This window comes from Sminthopsis crassicaudata, chromosome 3 (genome assembly GCF_048593235.1).
Source record: "Sminthopsis crassicaudata isolate SCR6 chromosome 3, ASM4859323v1, whole genome shotgun sequence".
Lineage (NCBI taxonomy): Eukaryota > Metazoa > Chordata > Mammalia > Dasyuromorphia > Dasyuridae > Sminthopsis > Sminthopsis crassicaudata.
Window position 1 is genome coordinate 180,411,609 of NC_133619.1, and position 19,530 is coordinate 180,431,138.

Here is a 19,530-nt window from a genome sequence, read left to right on the forward strand (position 1 = left end):
AAGGTCTTCATCTATATGTAATTGAATTCAACAAGCATTTATGAAACCTCTAATATGAGCAAGTCATCTTGTTTCTGGGAACCAGGCATAGGATGATGAAAAAGAAAATAGTTTGTGAACTCAAAGAATCTGCTTTTGATTGTTTGTTTGTTTTTAAAGGTAGGCTCTCTATTTCCCAGATTATTTGTACTTCTACTACATATAGGGTTAGTCAGCAACCTGGCCCTACCTTGAACCCCTTATAAACACTGACTGCAGGAGGGAAGCTGAAGATAGATTATCTCTATTTAGCTACTTTACCTTCATGAACATGCTAAATAACGTTTTCTGTAGATCACTGAGGTCCGAAGACATGCCTTCAATATCACCAGCATCTGGTCACAAGTGGTTCAGTATCTTCTCTGCTTTAGCAGTGGCTTATAGGATGCCTGAAAAGGTAAAATGTTACAACATAAGTGAAAGATATGTGTCTATTTCATCTACTGGAATAACCATCCACAAACTGGAATTTTTTGCGGGTGGGGGAAGAGGGGAGGAAAGAGAAGTCAAATATTTCCCAAGCCAGATAGAAAGCAACCATTTTAGCTTCTATAATATTGAAGAATAAAATATAATAGTTTAATACTGACCTGAAGGCAGTCTCAATCTTTGACAGGAGCACTTGGTATGATGCTGATGAGGGCCAGAAAGGATCTCTTTTTCCAGTAATTTATTTACTGCTTTACCTAAACCTCCATTGACTCAATCATTATCTATGTATATTTAATGCAGCTATTTATTCTCTTCTGCCTATAAACTTCTTTTCTACCTATAAATCTCTTTTCTCCCTAAAAATCACTTTTTTTATCTAATAATCTGTTTTTTACTTATGAATTTCTTTAATTACTATTAATCTCTTTTCTACTTATAAATTGCTTTTCTTCCTATAAATCTTTTTTCTGCCTATGAATCGCTTGTCTTCCTATAAATCTCTTTTCTACCTATGAATCGCTTTTCTACCTATAAATCTCTTTTCTGCCTATAAATCACTTTTCTTCCTATAAATCTCTTTTCTACCTATAAACTTTTCTACTATAAATCTATCTTTTCACTTATCTGTCCATCATATCTTTTTAACTATGCATAAGTGTATCTATTCAATCTATTTGTCTATACTATCTATCCCATCCATCCATCACCAGTTATCTATGTATCTAGTCTAATAGTCTATTTGTCCACTCATCCATTCTTCTATACACACATCCGACTCCCTTTGCTTTCAGGATCCAACTGGGTTGTTGTGGCAAGATCATCAACTTTAAGTCAGAAAACCTTGGGTGTTCTCAGGCATGTCACAATGAGCTAGAGCATGTCACAATGGGCATCACACAATGAGGTCTCCATGGAGAAGGTAAGCAAGGCAACTGCTCATCAGATGAGGATTTTGCTCGGGCTGTAGGCGGAGGTTTTCTTTAAAAAAAAATTTTAGGAACCCTTTTTATTTAGAAAACATATGAAGTGGCAAGTTTTCAACACTGACCCTTGTGAAACCTCCTGTTCCAACTTTCCCCCTCCTTCCTTCCACCTCCTTTCTTAGATGACCGGTTATTACATGTTAAACATGTGAAAATATATGCTTAATCCAATGTATGTAAACATATGTATGTAATTATCTTGCTTATGCAGATATTTTCTTCCTAGATTATTATTAGAATCGAATTAGAAAATTAGAACTCTAAGTCTTCCTGCCTCGAAGCCTCTGCCTTCCATCCACTGTACCATCTCACTGAAACCCTTTCTGGTGTTGTAATGTTTAAGTTATCCACTGCTAGAAAGGCAATAAATTGGTCATGACACTAGAAAATTTAACAGTACTCATAGGAGAGTACTAATAGTAATAGAAGTAAGAGTAGCAATAATAGTAGTAGTAGTAATAATTATAGTAATAGTAGGGAGAAAGGAATAGTGGTAGGAGGAGGAGGAGGAGTAGAAGAAGTAGGAGGAGTATGAGTAGTAAAAGTAATAGAAGTAAGAATAATAGTAGCAGAATAAGTAGTAATAGCAATAGTAATAATAATAGGAATAGGAGTTACACTACTAGTAGTAGTAGTAATAGTAATAGTAAAAGTAGTAGTAGAAATAGTAGTAGTGGTAGTAGAAGGAGTATTAATAGGAATAGGAGCAATAATAGTACTAGTAGCAGGAGAAAGAGAACTAGAAGGAACAGGAATAGTATGAATAGTAACAGTAATAAGAGTGGGAGTAATTGTAGTAGTTGGTGGAAGAGTAATAGTAGTAATCGTAGGAGTGATACCGATAGGAGTAGGAAGAGGAGTAATAGTAGAAGTAGTAGTAATAATACTAGGTGTAAGAGTATGAGTAATAATAGTAGCAGTAAGAGAATTATCTGACATTGATACAGTGCTTCACCATCTCCCAAGTTCTATAGAACATCTCCTCTAATGCTACCCCTAAGGCTCAGATCCACCCTTGTGGGAACAGCCAGACTCTCCCATCCTTGAGCCAGGGAGACACATGTCCTGTTATTTAGGGTTCGGTACCTGTGTTGCAGGCTTCAAGGAAGAAACGAGAACTTTCCCCATTTTGGCTTCTGATATCATCACCCCACCAACCACAAAGAGGATCTGGAGTGGATGGTCACCGGGAGGAGGGCGGCTCACCTGTAACAGTCACCACAACAAGGATGGGGTCAGCCCACAGACAAGCATGTCAGGTTAATGTTGCTACAAATGAACTATATAAAATCCAAGAGAAAATATATGACTCATTAATGATCAAAGACAGATCTTACATTAGGAGGCAATGTTCCTAGATTTTCAGCTGTGGAATCACAGTTTTAGAACGGGAAATGTAGTTTCCTAATGGTCATGGAGCTCAAGTCTCTCATTTAACATATGAGGAAACTGAGGCTCAGGGAGTTTAAGTAATAATAATATGTCAGGCAGGTAAGAAATAATCAGCAGAGCAAAATTCCACTTGTTTAATGTTACTTTATTACAGTGTCTTTTCCCTATCCCAACCCACCATCTTTTTTTTTATATTTTTATAATATTATCCCTTGTATTCATTTTTCCAAATTATCCCCCCCTCCCTCTATTCCCTCCCTCCGATGACAGGCAATCCCATATATTTTACATGTGTTACAATATAACGTAGATACAATACATATGAGTAAATACCATTTTCTTGTTGCACAATAAGCATTAGATTCCGAAGGTACGTGTAACCTGGGCAGACAGATATTAGTGCTAACAATTTACATTCACTTCCCAGTGTTTCTTCTCTGGGTGTAGCTACCTCTGTCCATCATTGATCAACTGGGAGTGAGACGGCTCTTCTTTATGTTGAAGATTTCCACTTCCATCAGAATACATCCTCATACAGTATTGTTGTTGCAGTGTACAGCGATCTTCTGGTTCTGCTCATTTCACTCAGCATCAGTTGATGTAAGTCTCTCCAAGCCTCTCTGTATTCCTCCTGCTGGTCATTTCTTACAGAGAAATAATATTCCATAACCTTCATCTACCATAATTTACCCAACCATTCTCCAATTGATGGACATCCATTCTTCTTCCACTTTCTAGCTACAACAAAAAGAGATGCTACAAACATTTTGTCACATACAGGTCTCTTTCCGCTCTTCAGTATTTCTTTGGGATATAAGCCCAGTAGTAGTACTGCTGGGTCAAAGGATATGCACAATTTGATAACTTTTTGGGCATAGTTCCAAATTGCTCTCCAGAATAGCTGGATTCTTTCACAACTCCACCAGCAATGTATTAGTGTCCCAGTTTTCCCACATCCCCTCCAACATTCATCATTATTTCTTCCTGTCATCTTAGCCAATCTGACAGGTGTGTAGTGGTATCTCAGAGTTGTCTTAATTTGCATTTCTCTGATCAGTAGTGATTTGGAACACTCTTTCATATGAGTGGATATAGTTTCAATTTCTTCATCTGAGAATTGTCTGTTCATATCCTTTGACCATTTATCAATTGGAGAATAGTTCGGTTTCTTATAAATTAGGGTCAGTTCTCTATATATTTTGGAAATGAGACCTTTGTCAGAACGTTTACTTTTAAAAATATTTTCCCAATTTGTTACTTCCCTTCTAATCTTGTTTGCATTAGTATTGTTTGTACAGAAACTTTTTAGTTTGATATAATCAAAATCTTCTATTTTGTGATCAATAATGATCTCTAGTTCTCTTCTGGTCATAAATCCCTTCCTCCTCCACAAGTCTGAGAGGTAGAATATCCTCTGTTCCTCTAATCTTTTTATTATCTCATTCTTTATGCCTAAATCATGGACCCATTTTAATCTTATATGATATATGGTGTTAAGTGTGGATCCATATCTAATTTCTGCCATATTAATTTCCAGTTTTCCCAACAGTTTTTTCCAAATAATGAATTTTTATCCCTAATGTTGGTATCTTTGGGTTTGTCAAAGATTAGATTGCTATAGATGTACCCTTTTTTGTCCTTTGTATGTGATCTGTTCCACTGATCTCTGTTCTATTTCTTAGCCAGTACCAAATGGTTTTGGTGACTGCTGCTATATAATATAGCTTTAGATCAGGTATACTTAGACCACCTTCCTCTGACTTTTTTTTCATTAGTTCCCTTGCAATTCTCGACCTTTTATTCTTCCATCTGAATTTTGTTATTTTTTCAAGGTCATTGAAATAGTTTCTTGGGAGTCTGATTGGTATAGCACTAAAGAAATAGATTAGTTTGGGGAGTATTGTCATCTTTATTATATTCGCTCGGCCTATCCAAGAACACTGAATGTCTTTCCAATTATTTAAATCTGACTTTATTTTTGTGGCAAGTGTTTTGTAATTTTTCTCATATAAATCCTGACTATTCTTTGGTAGATGGATTCCCAAATACTTTATACTCTCAACATTTGTTTGGAATGGAATTTCTCTTTGTATCTCTTGCTGTTGCATTTTGTTAGTGATATATAAAAATGCTGAGGATTTATGTGGATTTATTTTGTATCCTGTCACTTTGCTGAAATTTTGAATTATTTCTAATAGCTTTTTAGCAGAGTCTTTGGGGTTCTCTAAGTATACCATCATGTCATCTGCAAAGAGTGATAGTTTGATTTCCTCATTTCCTACTCTAATTCCTTGAATCTCTTTCTTGGCTCTTATTGCCGAGGCTAGCGTTTCTAGTACAATATTGAATAGTAATGGTGATAGTGGGCAACCTTGTTTCACTCCTGATCTTACTGGGAAAGGTTGCAGTTAATTTCCATTGCATATTATGCTTACTGACCGTCTTAAATATATGCTCCTGATTATTCTAAGGAATAGTCCATTTATTCCTATACTCTCAAGAGTTTTTAGTAGGAATGGATGTTGGATTTTGTCAAATGCTTTTTCTGCATCTATTGAGATGCTCATATGGTTCTTATTAATTTGATTATTAATATGGTCAATTATATTAATAGTTTTCCTAATATTAAACCAGCCCTGCATTCCTGGAATAAATCCTACTTGATCATAGTGTATTATCCTGGAGATGATTTTTTGAAGTCTTTTTGCTAATATCTTATTTAAGATTTTAGCATCAATATTCATTAAGGAAATTGGTCTATCATTTTCTTTCTCAGTTTTTGATCGACCTGGTTTAGGTATCAGTACCATGTCTGTGTCATACAAGGAGTTTGGTAGGACTCCTTCATCCCCTATTTTTTCAAATAATTTATATAACATTGGGGTTAATTGTTCTTTAAATGTTTGGTAGAATTCACATGTGAATCCATCTGGTCCTGGGGATTTGTTCCTGGGGAGTTGATTCATAGCTTGTTCTATTTCTTTTTCTGAAATGGGACTATTTAAGCAATTTATCTCCTCCTCTGTTAATCTAGGGAGCCTATATTTTTGGAGGAAGTCATCCATTTCACTTAAGTTATCAAATTTATTGGCATAAAGTTGGGCAAAGTAACTCCTTATTATTTCTCTAATTTCCTCTTCATTGGTGGAAAGATGCCCCTTTTCCTTTGTAAGACTAACAATTTGATTTTCCTCTTTCTTTTTTCTGATCAAATTTACCAAAGGTTTATCTATTTTATTGGCTTTTTCATAAAACCAACTCTTGGTTTTATTTATTTATTCAAGAGATTTTTTACTTTCAATATTATTAATTTCTCCTTTTAATTTTTGTATTTCAAGTTTAATTTTTGGTTGGGGGTTTTTTATTTGCATTGTCAGTCAAAACAAATGTCTACATCATGTCCAAAAATGTATGTTTCATTTAATGTCAAGTCCATCATCCTTTTGTTAGGCAGTGGGTAGCATGTATACCCATTGGCTTTCTGCAACTTAGATCGAATTGTTAAGATGAAGTAGCTTTTAAAAAAGGGAAATTATTTAAGTCAGCAACAACATTTGGTATTAAATATCCTTCTAAAAATCTGGGCCACACTCTTCAAGAAATAAGCATGACATCCAGGGGAGAGAATACACTTGTCAAAGATATTATTCATGGTTCAAAGTCTCTACCAGTGCTCAAACAATTTCTTTAGACATAGTGTCGATTTTTGGTTTTGTCTTTGTTTTGCTTTTTGCAAAGCTATAACTCTACATCCAATATGTCACTGACTTCCAATGTAAAAACTGCCATTAGTCACAACTACTCAATAAACATTGTGCGTCAGGATGCAGCTAAGACACCAATGGGAAAATGGGAAGTTCAATATTTTATATGCTCTTTGCATAGCCCTCCTCTGTCAAGAGGACAAGGAGAAATGGGGTTGTAGAGAAAAGACAAAGGCTAATGCTTCTCTTTTGCTTATCTTTTCCAGGTAATTCTTCCTCAGAGATTTTGTTGGAATGCCATGCTTGCTCCAAACTTGTAAATGACTCCTTTCTCAGCTTGCTTGATAATTTATATGTGACCTCTGGGGCTTGTCCAAATTTCCTTAGTTTAGTCAAAATTACTTTAGTTTCAAGGACATTTTATACTTTGTCTAAAAGCACCTAAAGTCTATGAATTACCTTTTTTTTCCATAAATGTATTTTTAAAATAAATTTTATTGAATTTTTACATTATCCCTAGTATATCTCTTTCTTTGGTAAAGCATACCATATGCTGAATATTTTTAAAGACAAAAAAAGAAAATAAAACCAGAGAAAAATTCAACAAAACTGATTAATACATCAAAAAAGATAGAATTTATGTACAATGGTCCATATTTTGTAGACTATCTTCTATATCTCTTCTTTGAACTATGCTTATTTTTTGATATTTCAACATTAATTTTTGGGGGGTGGTTATCTTTTCTGTTTACATTACTGTGGTTTCTTGGATTCTTGTTTCTCGCCTTATTGTTACTTTACTCTAAATCACTTTATACAGATATTCCTATTCTCTGTATTTATCATATTTTTCATTTCTTTAAGCACAATAACACTCTATTGCAGATTTTAACACACTTTTCCCTTTGTAATCTAATGTATTTTATGCATTTAAAAACATTTTCCTGAGTTGGGAGTTTTAGGCTTTACCAGATGGACATAGAGATCTATGATCAGAGAAAAATTAAGAATACCTAATTTCAAGCCCATAACTGAGGGATTATTTTTTTTGGCAAGTTAATGTACCGTGCCATTTGATATTACATGTAACTGGAATAACATTGAGCAGAAAAACATTCAGATACACTGATAAAACCTTGGTAGAGTCCCAGGACACATATAAAAATTGTAAAGATGGGGTGATAACTGAGGAATTAAGTCCTTTACAGAAAAAAAAAATTCATGCAACAAGTGAATGCCAGGAAATGTCAGCATTGTTCCTCCTAAAAAAAGAATAGCCATGTGCCATTGGTAATGGAAGCTATAGTGACAAACCCCAAGCAATTGTACAAACAGTAGCCACCAAGTCAGGACAAGTATCCATGTGTAAGATGGTTGCATATGCAGACAGATTAAATGGAAAGATCATGATCTTTGAAGTGAAGAGATCATAGCTTTTTAGTCTTGGTTTCATAAACCAGAGTCTGTGTAAATTTGAATAAGAAAAAAAAATACATCCTTTTTCCAATATAAGTATGTTTCTTTCTAATTCTATGTATTTTATTTGAGGCTTTAAAAATATTATCTAGAAAAGGGGTCCATAGTTATCAAACTGCCAAAAGGATTCATGATTCAAAAAAAGATTAAAAACATTTCTGTAAGTCCTACTCTAAGAAGTTCCACATTTGTACATATTAACAGTGAATGCTGTACCAGAAAGATTCAAAAAAGTGGGTTAAAGCATCTTGAGAATTCTCAAATTAGTATCTGTCTGACATGATTTGAAATAGTATCCATGTGGGGGCATTTTGGCATCTCTTTTGGGATTGTAACTTTAATAGTTTAATAGTTTGGTTTTCAGATTTTTTTTAATAGCTGGCTTTCAGCTCTTGGTGCAATATTTGAGTCAGGGTAGAGATCAAAAAGTCTTTTTTTTCATTTTTTTATTAATTTTTATTATAACATTTTCTTTGACAGTACATATTCATAGGTAATTTTTTTTACATTATCCGTTGTACTCCCTTCTGTTCCAAATTTTTCCCCTTCTTCCCTCTACCCCCTCCCCTAGATGGCAGGCATTCCCATACATATTAAATATTTTATAGTATATCCTAGGTACAATATATATGTGCAGAACTGAATTTTGTTGTTGTTGTTGTTGCAAAGGAAGAATTGTATTCGGAAGCTAAAAATAATCTGGGAAGAAAAACAAAACAAAACAGTGCTCACAGTTTATACTCATTTCCCAGTGTTCCTTTTCTGTATGTAGCTGATTCTCTCCATCATTGATCAATTGGAATTGGATTAGCTCTTCTCTATGTGGAAGATATCCACTTCCATCAGAAAACATCCTCATACATTATTGTTGTTGAAGTGTATAATGATCTTCTGGTTCTGAGCATCAGTTGATGTAAGTCTCTCCAAGCCTCTCTGTATTCCTCCTGTTGGCCATTTTTTACAGAACAATAATATTCCATAACATTCATATACCATAATTTACTCAACCATTCTCCAATTGATGGACATCCATTCATTTTCCAGTTTCTAGCCACTATGAAAAGGGCTGCCACAAACATTTTGGCACATACAGGTCCCTTTCCCTTCTTTAGTATTTCCTTGGGATATAAGCCCAGGAGTAGCACTGCTGGGTAAAAGGGTATGCACATTTTGATAACTTTTGGGGCATAATTCCAGATTGCTCTCCAGAATGGTTGGATTCTTTCACAACTCCACCAACAATGCATCAGTGTCCCAGTTTTCCCACATCCCCTCCAACATTCATCATTATTTCTTCTTGTCATCTAAGCCAATCAGACAGGTGTGTAATGATATCTCAGAGTTGTCCTAATTTGCATTTCTCTGATCAATAGCAATTTGGAACACTCTTTCATATGAGTGGAAATAGTTTCAATTTCATCATCTGAAAATTGTCTGTTCATATCCTTTGACCATTTATCAATTGGAGAATGGCTTGATTTCTTATAAATTAAAGTCAATTCTCTGTATATTTTGGAGATGAGGCCTTTATCAGAACCTTTAACTGTAAAAATGTTTTCCCAATTTGTTACTTCCCTTCTAATCTTGTTTGCATTAGTTTGTTTGTGCAGAAACTTTTTAATTTGGTGTAATCAAAATGTTCTATTTTGTGATCAATAATGGTCTCTAGTTCTCCCTTGGACACAAACTCCTTCCTCCTCCACAAGTTTGACAGGTAGACTATCCCATGCTCCTCCAATTTATTTATGATTTCGTTCTTTATGCCTAAATCTTGGTCCCATTTTGATCTTATCAAAGTATGTGGTGTTAAAAGTGGGTCCATGCCTAGTTTCTGCCATACTAATTTTCAGTTTTCCCAGCAGTTTTTGTCAAATAATGAATTCTTATGCCAAAAGTTGGGATTTTTGGGTTTGTCAAACACTAGATTGCTATTTTTATTCACTATCTTGCCCTGTGAACCTAACCTATTCCACTGATCGACTACTCTATTTCTTAGCCAGTACCAAATGGTTTTGGTAACTGTTGCTTTATAATATAGTTCTAGAACACATACAGCTAGACCACCTTCATTTAATTTTTTTTTCATTACTTCCCTTAAAATTCTCAACCTTTTGTTGTTCCATATGAATTCTGTTGTTATTTTTTTTCTATGTCATTAAAATAGTTTCTTCGGAGTCTGATTGGTATAGCACTAAAGAAATAGATTAGTTTAGGGAGTATTGTCATCTTCATTATATTCTCTCGGCCTATCCAAGAGCACTTAATGTCTTTCCAATTATTTAAATCTGACTTTATTTTTGCGACAAGTGTTTTGTAGTTTTGCTCATATAATTCCTGACTTTCCTTTGGTAGATATATTCCCAAATATTTTATACTATCGACCGTTATTTTGAATGGAATTTCTCTTTGTATCTCTTGCTGTTAAAAATGCTGAGGATTTTTTGTGGATTTATTTTGTATCCTGCAATTTTGCTAAAATTCTGCATTATTTCTAATAGCTTTTTAGCAGAGTCTTTGGGGTTCTCTAATTATACTATCATGTCACCTGCAAAGAGTGATAGTTTGATTTCCTCATTTCCTACTCTAATTCCTTGAATCTCTTTTTGGCTCTTATTGCTGAGGCTAGTGTTTCTAGTACTATATTGAATAGTAATGGTGATAGTGGGCAACCTTGTTTCACTCCTGATCTTACAGGGAAAGGTTCCAGTTTATCACCATTACATATGATGTTTACTGAAAGTTTTAAATAAATGCTCGTTATTATTTTAAGGAATAGTCCATGTATTCCTATACTCTCAAGCATTTTTAGTAGGAATGGATGTTGGATTTTATCAAATGCTTTTTCTGCATCTATTGAGATGATCATTTGGTTTTTATTAATTTGATTATTAATTTGGTCAATTATACTAATAGTTTTCCTAATAATAAACCAGCCCTGCATTCCTGGTATAAATCCTACTTGATCATAGTGTTTTATCCTGGGGATGATTTTTTGAAGTCTTTTTGCTAATATCTTATTTAATATTTTAGCATCAATATTCATTAAGGAAATTGGTCTATAGTTTTCTTTCTCTGTTTTCAGCCTACCTGGTTTAGGTATCAGTACCATGTCTGTGTCATACAAGGAATTTGGTAGGATTCCTTCAGTCCCTATTTTTTCAAATAGTTTATATAACATTGAAGTTAGTTGTTCTTTAAATGTTTGGTAGAATTCACATGTAAATCCATCTTTTCCTGGGGATTTTTTCTTAGGGAGTTGGTTAATAGCTTGTTCTATTTCTTTTTCTGAGATGGGACTATTTAGACTACTTACTTGTTCCTCCGTTAATCTGGGCAAGCTATATTTTTGAAGATATTCTTCCATTTCATTTAAGTTATCGAATTTATTGGCAAAAAGTTTGGCAAAGTAGCTCCTAACTATTATTCTAATTTCCTCTTCATTAGTGGTGAGTTATCCCTTTTCATTTCAAAGACTAACAATTTGCTTTTTATCTTTCCTTTTTTTAATCAGGTTTACTAAGGGTTGGTTTTTTCATAGAACCAACTCAGTTTTATTAATTAATAGTTTTTTTACTTTCAATTTTATTAATCTCACTTCTTAATTTTAGAATTTCAAGTTTTGTGTTTGTCTGGGGGTTTTTAATTTGTTCCTTTTCTAGCAATTTTAGTTGTAAGCCCAATTCGTTGGCCCTCTCTTTCTCTATTTTATGCAAGTAGGCCTGTAGAGATATAAAACTTCCCCTTATTACTGCTTTGGCTGTATCCCACATATTTTGGTATGATGTTTCATTATTGTCATTTTCTTGGGTGAAGTTATGTCTATGATTTGCTGTTTTACCCAATCATTCTTTAGTATAAGATTATTTAGTTTCCAATTATTTTTTGGTCTATCTTCACCTGGCTTTTTATTAAATGTAATTTTAATTGCATTGTGGTCTGAAAAGAATGCATTTACTATTTCTGCCTTACTGCATTTGATTTTGAGGTTTTTATGTCCTAATATATGGTCAATTTTTGTATAGGTGCCATGAACTGCTGAGAAGAAAGTATACTCCTTTCTGTCTCCATTTAGCTTTCGCCAAAGATCTATCATATCAAACTTTTCTAGTATTCTATTTACCTCTTTGACTTCTTTCTTATTTATTTTGTGGTTTGATTTATCTAATTCTGAGAATGCAAAGTCGAGATCTCCCACTATTATAGTTTTGCTGTCTATTTCTTCTTGCAGCTCTCTTAATTTCTCTTTTAAGAATTTAGATGCTGCACCACTTGGTGTGTATATGTTTAATATTGACACTGCTTCATTATTGATGCTACCCTTTTTCAGGATATAATGCCCATCCTTATCTCTTTTAATTAGATCAATTTTTGTTTTTGCTTGATCTGAGATGAGGATGGCTACCCCTTCTTTTTTGGCTTTGCCTGAATCATAGTAGATTCTGCTCCACCCTTTTACTTTTAGTTTGAATGTCTCACCCTGTTTCAGGTGTGTTTCCTGTAAACAACATATAGTAGGATTCTGACTTATGATCCAATCTGCTAACTGCTTCCTCTTTATGAGGGAGTTTACCCCATTCACATTTATGGTTAGAATGACTAATTCTATATTGCTTGCCATCCTGTTAATCCCTGCTTATACTTTTCTCCTTTCCTTCCCTCTTACCCCTCTACCCAGTATTAAACTTGTGAACACCACTTGCTTTTCACAGCCCTCCCTATTTAGTATCCCTCCCCCACCTTAAAGTTACTTCCCTTATTTTACCCCTTTTCCTCACAATTTCTGTATTCCCTTCCCCTTAGCTTACTTCTTCCCTCTCACTTTTCAATGAAGTGTGAGAAGTTTCACCATAAATCGAATATGTCTATTGATACACACTATGTTCATCTCCCTCCTTTCTTTCTCTCAGATATAATAGGTTACCTTTGCCTCTTCATGAGATGTAGTACCATCACTTTACACTTTTTTATGATATAATTTCCTTTCCACCTCTAGTTTCCAGGACAAATTATACATATGTTCTTTACATATTTTTATAACAGAAGTATAGTTCTCAAGATTTCTTTTTACCTTTTTAGAAATCTCTCGAGTTCTGTATTTCAAGATCAAACATTTTATGTAGGTCTGGTTTTTTCATCAAGAATAGATGGAATTCATTTATTTCATTAAATGTCCATCTTCTTCCCTGGAAAACGATGCTCATTTTTGCTGAGTAAGTTATTCTTGGCTGCATACCAAGTTCCTTAGCCTCAAAAAGTCTTTTTAATTACTAGTTAAACTAGTTTATATGTAAGAAATTGCAGTGCCTCTGTTTTCTTTTCATGGCATTTTCTGTTTTGTTGTTATGATTATTGTTCTACAAGAAATAATCAGCAGGCTGATTTCAAAAAGGCGTGGAGAGATTTACATGAACTGATGTTAAGTGAAGTGAATAGAACCAAGAGAACAGTTACAAGATTATATGATGATCAACTGTGATGGATTTGGCTCTTTGCAACAATGAAGTGATTCAAGGCAATTCCAATAGACTTGTATTAGAGAGAACCATCTACTTCCAGAGAGAGGACTATAGGCACTGAATGTGGATCACAATATAGTATTTTGACCTTTTATTGTTGTTTAATTCCTTGTTTTTTCTTTCTCATTTTTTTTTCCTTTTGGTCTGATTTTTCTTGTGCAGCATGATAAAAGTGGAAATATGTTTAGAAGAATTGCACATGTTTAACCAATATTAGACTACTTACTGTCTAGGGGAGAGGGAAGGTAAGGAAGAAGGGAGAAAAATTTAGAACAAAGTTTTGCAAGAATAAATGTTGAAAACTACCTTCACATGTATTTTGAAAAATAAAAAGCTATTTCAAAAAATGCAAGAGCTCACTTTTTAAAGGATTTCCACAGAAGATACTTTTGTAAACCCAAGAATCTTTCTTCATAGAGGATGAAAATAAACAGAGGTATTGAGTCATTATTATGAATGTATAGGTAGCAGATAAACAGAAAAAGAAGGTGAAGATCTTATTTCTAGATCCAAAGAACGGATAAACAAAGATCTAGAGGAAGAAATGAGCCACTGTATGTTTAAGTGTAATTTTGTTTAATTTTATCATACGAGTGTTTGCAGGTTCAAAGACTAAAAGTGGAAGAAACTTTAAAGAGCTCCTAATTTATGACTCATATATCCGGTATCACAGAGAAATGAGTTATTCAACTTCAGTGAATTGTCTAGAACTCAAACTTAGCCTTCCAAGTATTGTTTTCCTTGTTTCAAATATTTTCATTTCTCTTTCTAAAATGTGTTTTATACTGTTCTGTCTTCTTAAACAACACAAGACAAATGCTGAATGATTCAACAAGGAAATCAATTATTCTTTAGCAGTACTCTTAAGGGTTATAGGCCAAAACTTTTATAATTTTATTCCTGATTTTTAGGGATTTTGTGTCTCCTCATCACTAAACTCCAATTTGCTGTTTCTAATTTCCTACTGGCTGGAGAATGAGAAGTAGTACCTCAACTAATATAAAAGATCCCCAACCCTCAACAAAGTTGCAACAAGTTCAAGGTATACTTTTTTATTAAAGCTTTTGATTTTCAAAACATATGCATGGATAATGTTCAACATTCACTCTTGAAAAACCTTGTGTTGCACATTGTTTCACTCCCTCTCTCCCCACCCCCTAGATGGCAAATAATCCACTATATGTTAAACATGTATTTTAGTGTTTGATAAACTCAAAGATTCCAACTTCTGGGATAAGAACTCACTATTTGACAAAAGTTCAGGGAAAATTGGAAAATAGTATGGCAGAAAGAGGCATTGATCAATACCTAATACCCTCCGTCAAGATAAGGTCAAAATAGACATAAAGGGTGACACTATAATCAAATTAGTAGAATAAGGGATAGTCTCTCTCAGTTTTTTCTATACATATTTCCACAATTATCATGTTGCACAAAAAATATCATCTCAAAAAAGAAAAAATGAGGAAAAAAAAACAAAATGTAAGCAAACAACAACAAAAAAGTGAAAATACTATATTGTGGTCCACACTCAGTTGCCACAGTCCTCTTTCTGGGTGCAGATGGCTTTCTTCATCATAAGATCATTGGAACTGGCCTGAATCATCTCCTTGTTGAGAACAGCCATGTCCATCAGAGTTGATCTACATATAAACTTCTTGTTGCCGTGTACAATGATTTCTTAGTTCTGTTCACTTCACTCAGCATCAGTTCATGTAAATCTCTCCAGTCCTCTCTAAAATCACCCTGCTGATCATTTCTTATAGAACAATAATATTCCATATACCATAACTTATACAGCCATTCTCCAACTGATGGGTATCCATTCAGTTTACGGTTTCTTGCCTCTAAAAAAAAAGGGGCTGCCACAAACATTTTTGTACATGTGGGACCCTTTCCCTCCTTTATGATCTCTTTGGGATACAAGCCCAATAGAAGAAACACTGCTGGATCAAAGCCTATGCACACTTTGATAGCCCTTTGGGCATAGTTCCAAATTAGTCTCCAGAATGGTTGGATTTGTTCACAACTCCACCTAAAAAGTATTAGTGTCCCAGTTTTCCTGTATCCCCTACAACATTCATCATTATCTTTTCCTGTCATTTTAGCCAATCTAAGTGTAGTGGAACCTCAGAGTTGTCGTAATTTGCATTTCTCAGATCAATAGTGATTTAGATAGTTGCACTTTTTGAATTCATCTAAATGTTTATCTTTACTAGTCAGCAGAAGGGTAAAGCTAATTAATATCAAAGCCATTTAGTGAAATTGGGTAATGAGAAACAAGTAATAAAACATTTCCCTCCCATAAAACTGGGACATACTCATCCACAAATACATATGCCATGATAGGAAAATGTAAGGAGAGGAATATACATGAGGACACATGGGCAAATATAGATATAGGGGGATATGCATGGCCAGGAAGAGCAAGTTATACTTTTATGTTTCAAGGCCACTTCTGGAGGCATTATTGTGTGCCTTCCCTCTAGCTGTATCACTCCTAGAAGGATAGCATTCAGTCTCTGCTGTATACATATTTATTTTTTCTGGGCAGGTGACAGCTAGGATCCACACACTTAAGTCTTTTCCCCTGCATTTATCAAAGAGTCTCTCTCAGGAATCTTTGTCTGTTAATTCCAAATCCTTTTGTTCTTTCATACAAATGGATACGTAGAAGAAAATGGCAGGCCCAGCGATGTCTCTACTGTACTATAACTTGTGTTGTCAACAAATGGAAAAAAAACTTACCATTTCTACTTCTGTTATCTAAATTTAGAATATTAGTTTAACAAAAGAAAAATACAGATACCTAAAATATTCTAGTACAAACACCCTTCTAAGGTACCTTTGAACAATTAGTCAAAAATTATGCATTTAATCTGTATACTATAAAATACACATTTTTAAAGTTCAGTGAAACATATTTTCTGTCCTTTTATTGGATATAGGTGCATAACTGCTGATATAAAATTTTGTAACCATAGCCTATTTTGTCCATAAAAATATGTATGTGATCAAGTATTCATGGGTAGGATAAGCTAATATACTCAAATGACAATTCTACATGAATTAATTTAATTTTTCAATCAAACTGCTAAGAAAGTACTTTCTAAAGCTAAAAAATCCTCTGGAAGAACAAAAAGTCAAGTACTTCAAGGGGATTAATGAAAAAAAGAATGCAAAGGAAGGTAGCCTAGCTCTACCAGACTATATTATAAAGTAGCAGTCAGTTTACGTCAGATTCTAGAAAGAATTATAAAGGAACACATTAACAAGTACATCACAGAGTCATGCCAGTTGTATAGATGACTGCTAATTGAATTGGGTAAAAACATCATCAGGAATAGAGTCACCAAAGAAATATTTATTAAGCTTAGCTAAAATCAAGTAAAAATGATTGTTTTTTCCTCCAAGCTGAGTAGAGAATTGCTTAATGATATATGGAGTCATTGAAAATTATTCTGAAAGGGACCAAAAGAATCAGACTGATTATATCATTAGCATAGTGCCTAACACATAGATACTTAATATATTCTTGTTTCCTTTTCTCTTTTTTTTCCCTTTTTTCTGTATGGATCATCCTAAGGAGTACTTGGGATACTTTCAGTTGCTAACTTTTTAATTTATCACTGCTCTGCCTAGTCATATGATTAGATTCAGCCAAAATTTCTATTGCTTGAAACAAGTTTCCTGAAAGTCTTAGTATTTAATTTGCCACTGTGGAATTTTCTTTAATCATCAGACATCCAATAGTTCAACTTAAGTTTTAGTAGAAATGTGCTTTGTTTATACAGTTTCTTGCCCTTGTTTTATTATTAATTATTATACATTTATTTTTTTTTCTTTCAGGTGAAATTAAAGCAAAAGGCTTGATAGGGCCTTTTACAAAGGAGTTCTATGGAGCGTATTAAAGCAGAAGGCATTATCTGTTCAACTCAAAGCACCATTAAGCAGTGATTGGGAATAATCATGTAATGATATCTACCAGACACCAAAACTTGCCAAAGGACTCCAAACGTTTTTCTCTTTTAAATAGTATTTTTTCCCAATTAAACATCAAGACAATTTTTAGCATGTCCCTTTTAGAAGATTTTAAATTCCAAATTTTTTCCTTTTCTCTGGTCCCCTCTTCCTAAAATGGTAGGCACTTTGATATAGATTATGCATGTGCTATCATGTAAAACATATTTCCATATTAGTCATAGTTGTAAAAGAAGAAATAAGTCAAAATGACAAAAAACACACAAAAATAATGTAAGAGAAAAAAGTATGCTTCTATCTGCATTCAGAGACCATCAATTCTTTATCTGGATATAGACAGCATTTTCAAAGGATCTCAAACTTTTGAACCTTAACCACACTTCCCAATGTATTATTTTTTGGTATAATGCACCATCACATATTTTTGATTGAGTGAAATGATTAATATTTGTGAAAATGTAATTCTATTTTTCATCATAATTCTTTGGTACATGAGAGTCTATTAATTGTAAAAGAATTTAATTTTTTAACCACATATTGTTCCTGTGTATATATAAAAGTGAAGATAAGTGAACTCTGTAAATTTACTGTACATATTTTCTTAATATCTTAGGAATTCATTTCTCTAAGTATAAGAGCATAGATTCTTTCACTAGAACTTTTAACCTGTTTGCCAGCACATATATATATATATATTTTTTTTCAAGTCTACAGAGTTGGTTTTAAATTGCTTTACCTGTAACTATCAATGAAACTTTTAATAACAGAAGTCAATCTTTCTTTGAACATTTTATATTCTCAATATGAAAAGAAAGGTACAGAGAAAGGTCAGGGTATTTCTCAAAGTCAAACAACCATTTAGTGGTAGAGTCATGCTACAATTCATGTCTTATAACTTCTTGTCCCTATTTTTTCCTTTCCTCCATTATGCCTACTTCTGAAATGTTTCATTTTGAGCAATTCTCTGTTCTAATGCAACTATGAATATTTACATGTTATTATTTGACCATCGTACAGTAAAGGTGCAGTAAAGAGGGCATTCAAGAACACAATTTCAGCCATCCAATAAATTGAAGTTTTCATTTTGTGGATTTTCATGTTTCCATCCTTCTCAGTAATGGGACATCCTATTTTAATTGCTATTAACACATTTTTTCCTTCTCTTAATGCTGTGCATTAATTTTAAGAAGAGCTTTGGCCTAATTTTAAGCTTTGGATCAGGCTTATTTTTGTAGTGTGTGTGTAATTAGTTGCCAATTGGCTATAACTTTCTTTACTTTTTTATCCTGTGGTCAAAGATTTCTTTGGACCTCTTATGTGATTTCATTCCTCATTAAAAAAGATTAGCACCTAAGTTTTCTTGGATGGAAAGCCAAAGATAAACATCAAGAAATAAATGTAAGATGATTGAAGAAAGAATGATATGTTTAATAGGTATGTTTCTTATTTAATATTTGATTTAGATTTAAAAAGTAAAGTTATACTTTTGGATCATTAATTTTTATTTTCAGAATTTCCATGTTCATTTTAGTATTTAGTATAATTGCATTTTAGTCTTTTTTTCCTAGCTATATTTAGGTTAATTAGATATATCATTATTGCTAAGGGAAATTATATCTCTCATGTTTTGGAATATTTAAAACCATATCCATCAATGAAACATTTTTAAAATGAAGTTCAGTTCCTTTATTCTCAAATTCAAATGCCTTATAAAGGATAGGATGGGCTGTGTGGTGGCTTCTTGATTTCTTTTCCCCATAGGTAAAAATGTTACTTTTCTCTTCTAAGATATAGGCATAAACACAACTTTATATCTGCTCACTCAAAACCCAACAAAAGTACTGAGTTTTAAAAACTTTTTAGTTGATTATTTGAATTTGTCCCAGATAGAAAATGCTCTTTTAAAACAAATTACTATTTGTTGATTTCATCCAGCATTTGTTTTAAGAGAATCTGCATGAATGAAACATGTAAAGATAATGATGAGACTGGGCTCTTCTTTGCATG

General features: G+C 33.5%; 2 long non-coding RNA genes across 2 annotated transcripts in view; both read left to right on the forward strand.

The window, feature by feature from the left end:
- Positions 1–19,530, forward strand: part of LOC141560892 (uncharacterized) — a 121,133-nt gene extending 101,603 nt beyond the window's left edge. Inside the window, exons 2-3 of the long non-coding RNA XR_012487875.1 lie at positions 14,454–14,584; positions 17,392–19,530. This is a non-coding gene — a long non-coding RNA (uncharacterized LOC141560892). The remainder of the gene's footprint in view (positions 1–14,453; positions 14,585–17,391) is intronic.
- On the forward strand, positions 1,261–3,479 carry LOC141560896 (uncharacterized). The gene is made up of 3 exons (XR_012487878.1): positions 1,261–1,390; positions 2,552–2,713; positions 3,274–3,479. It is a non-coding gene; the product is annotated as an uncharacterized LOC141560896 (long non-coding RNA).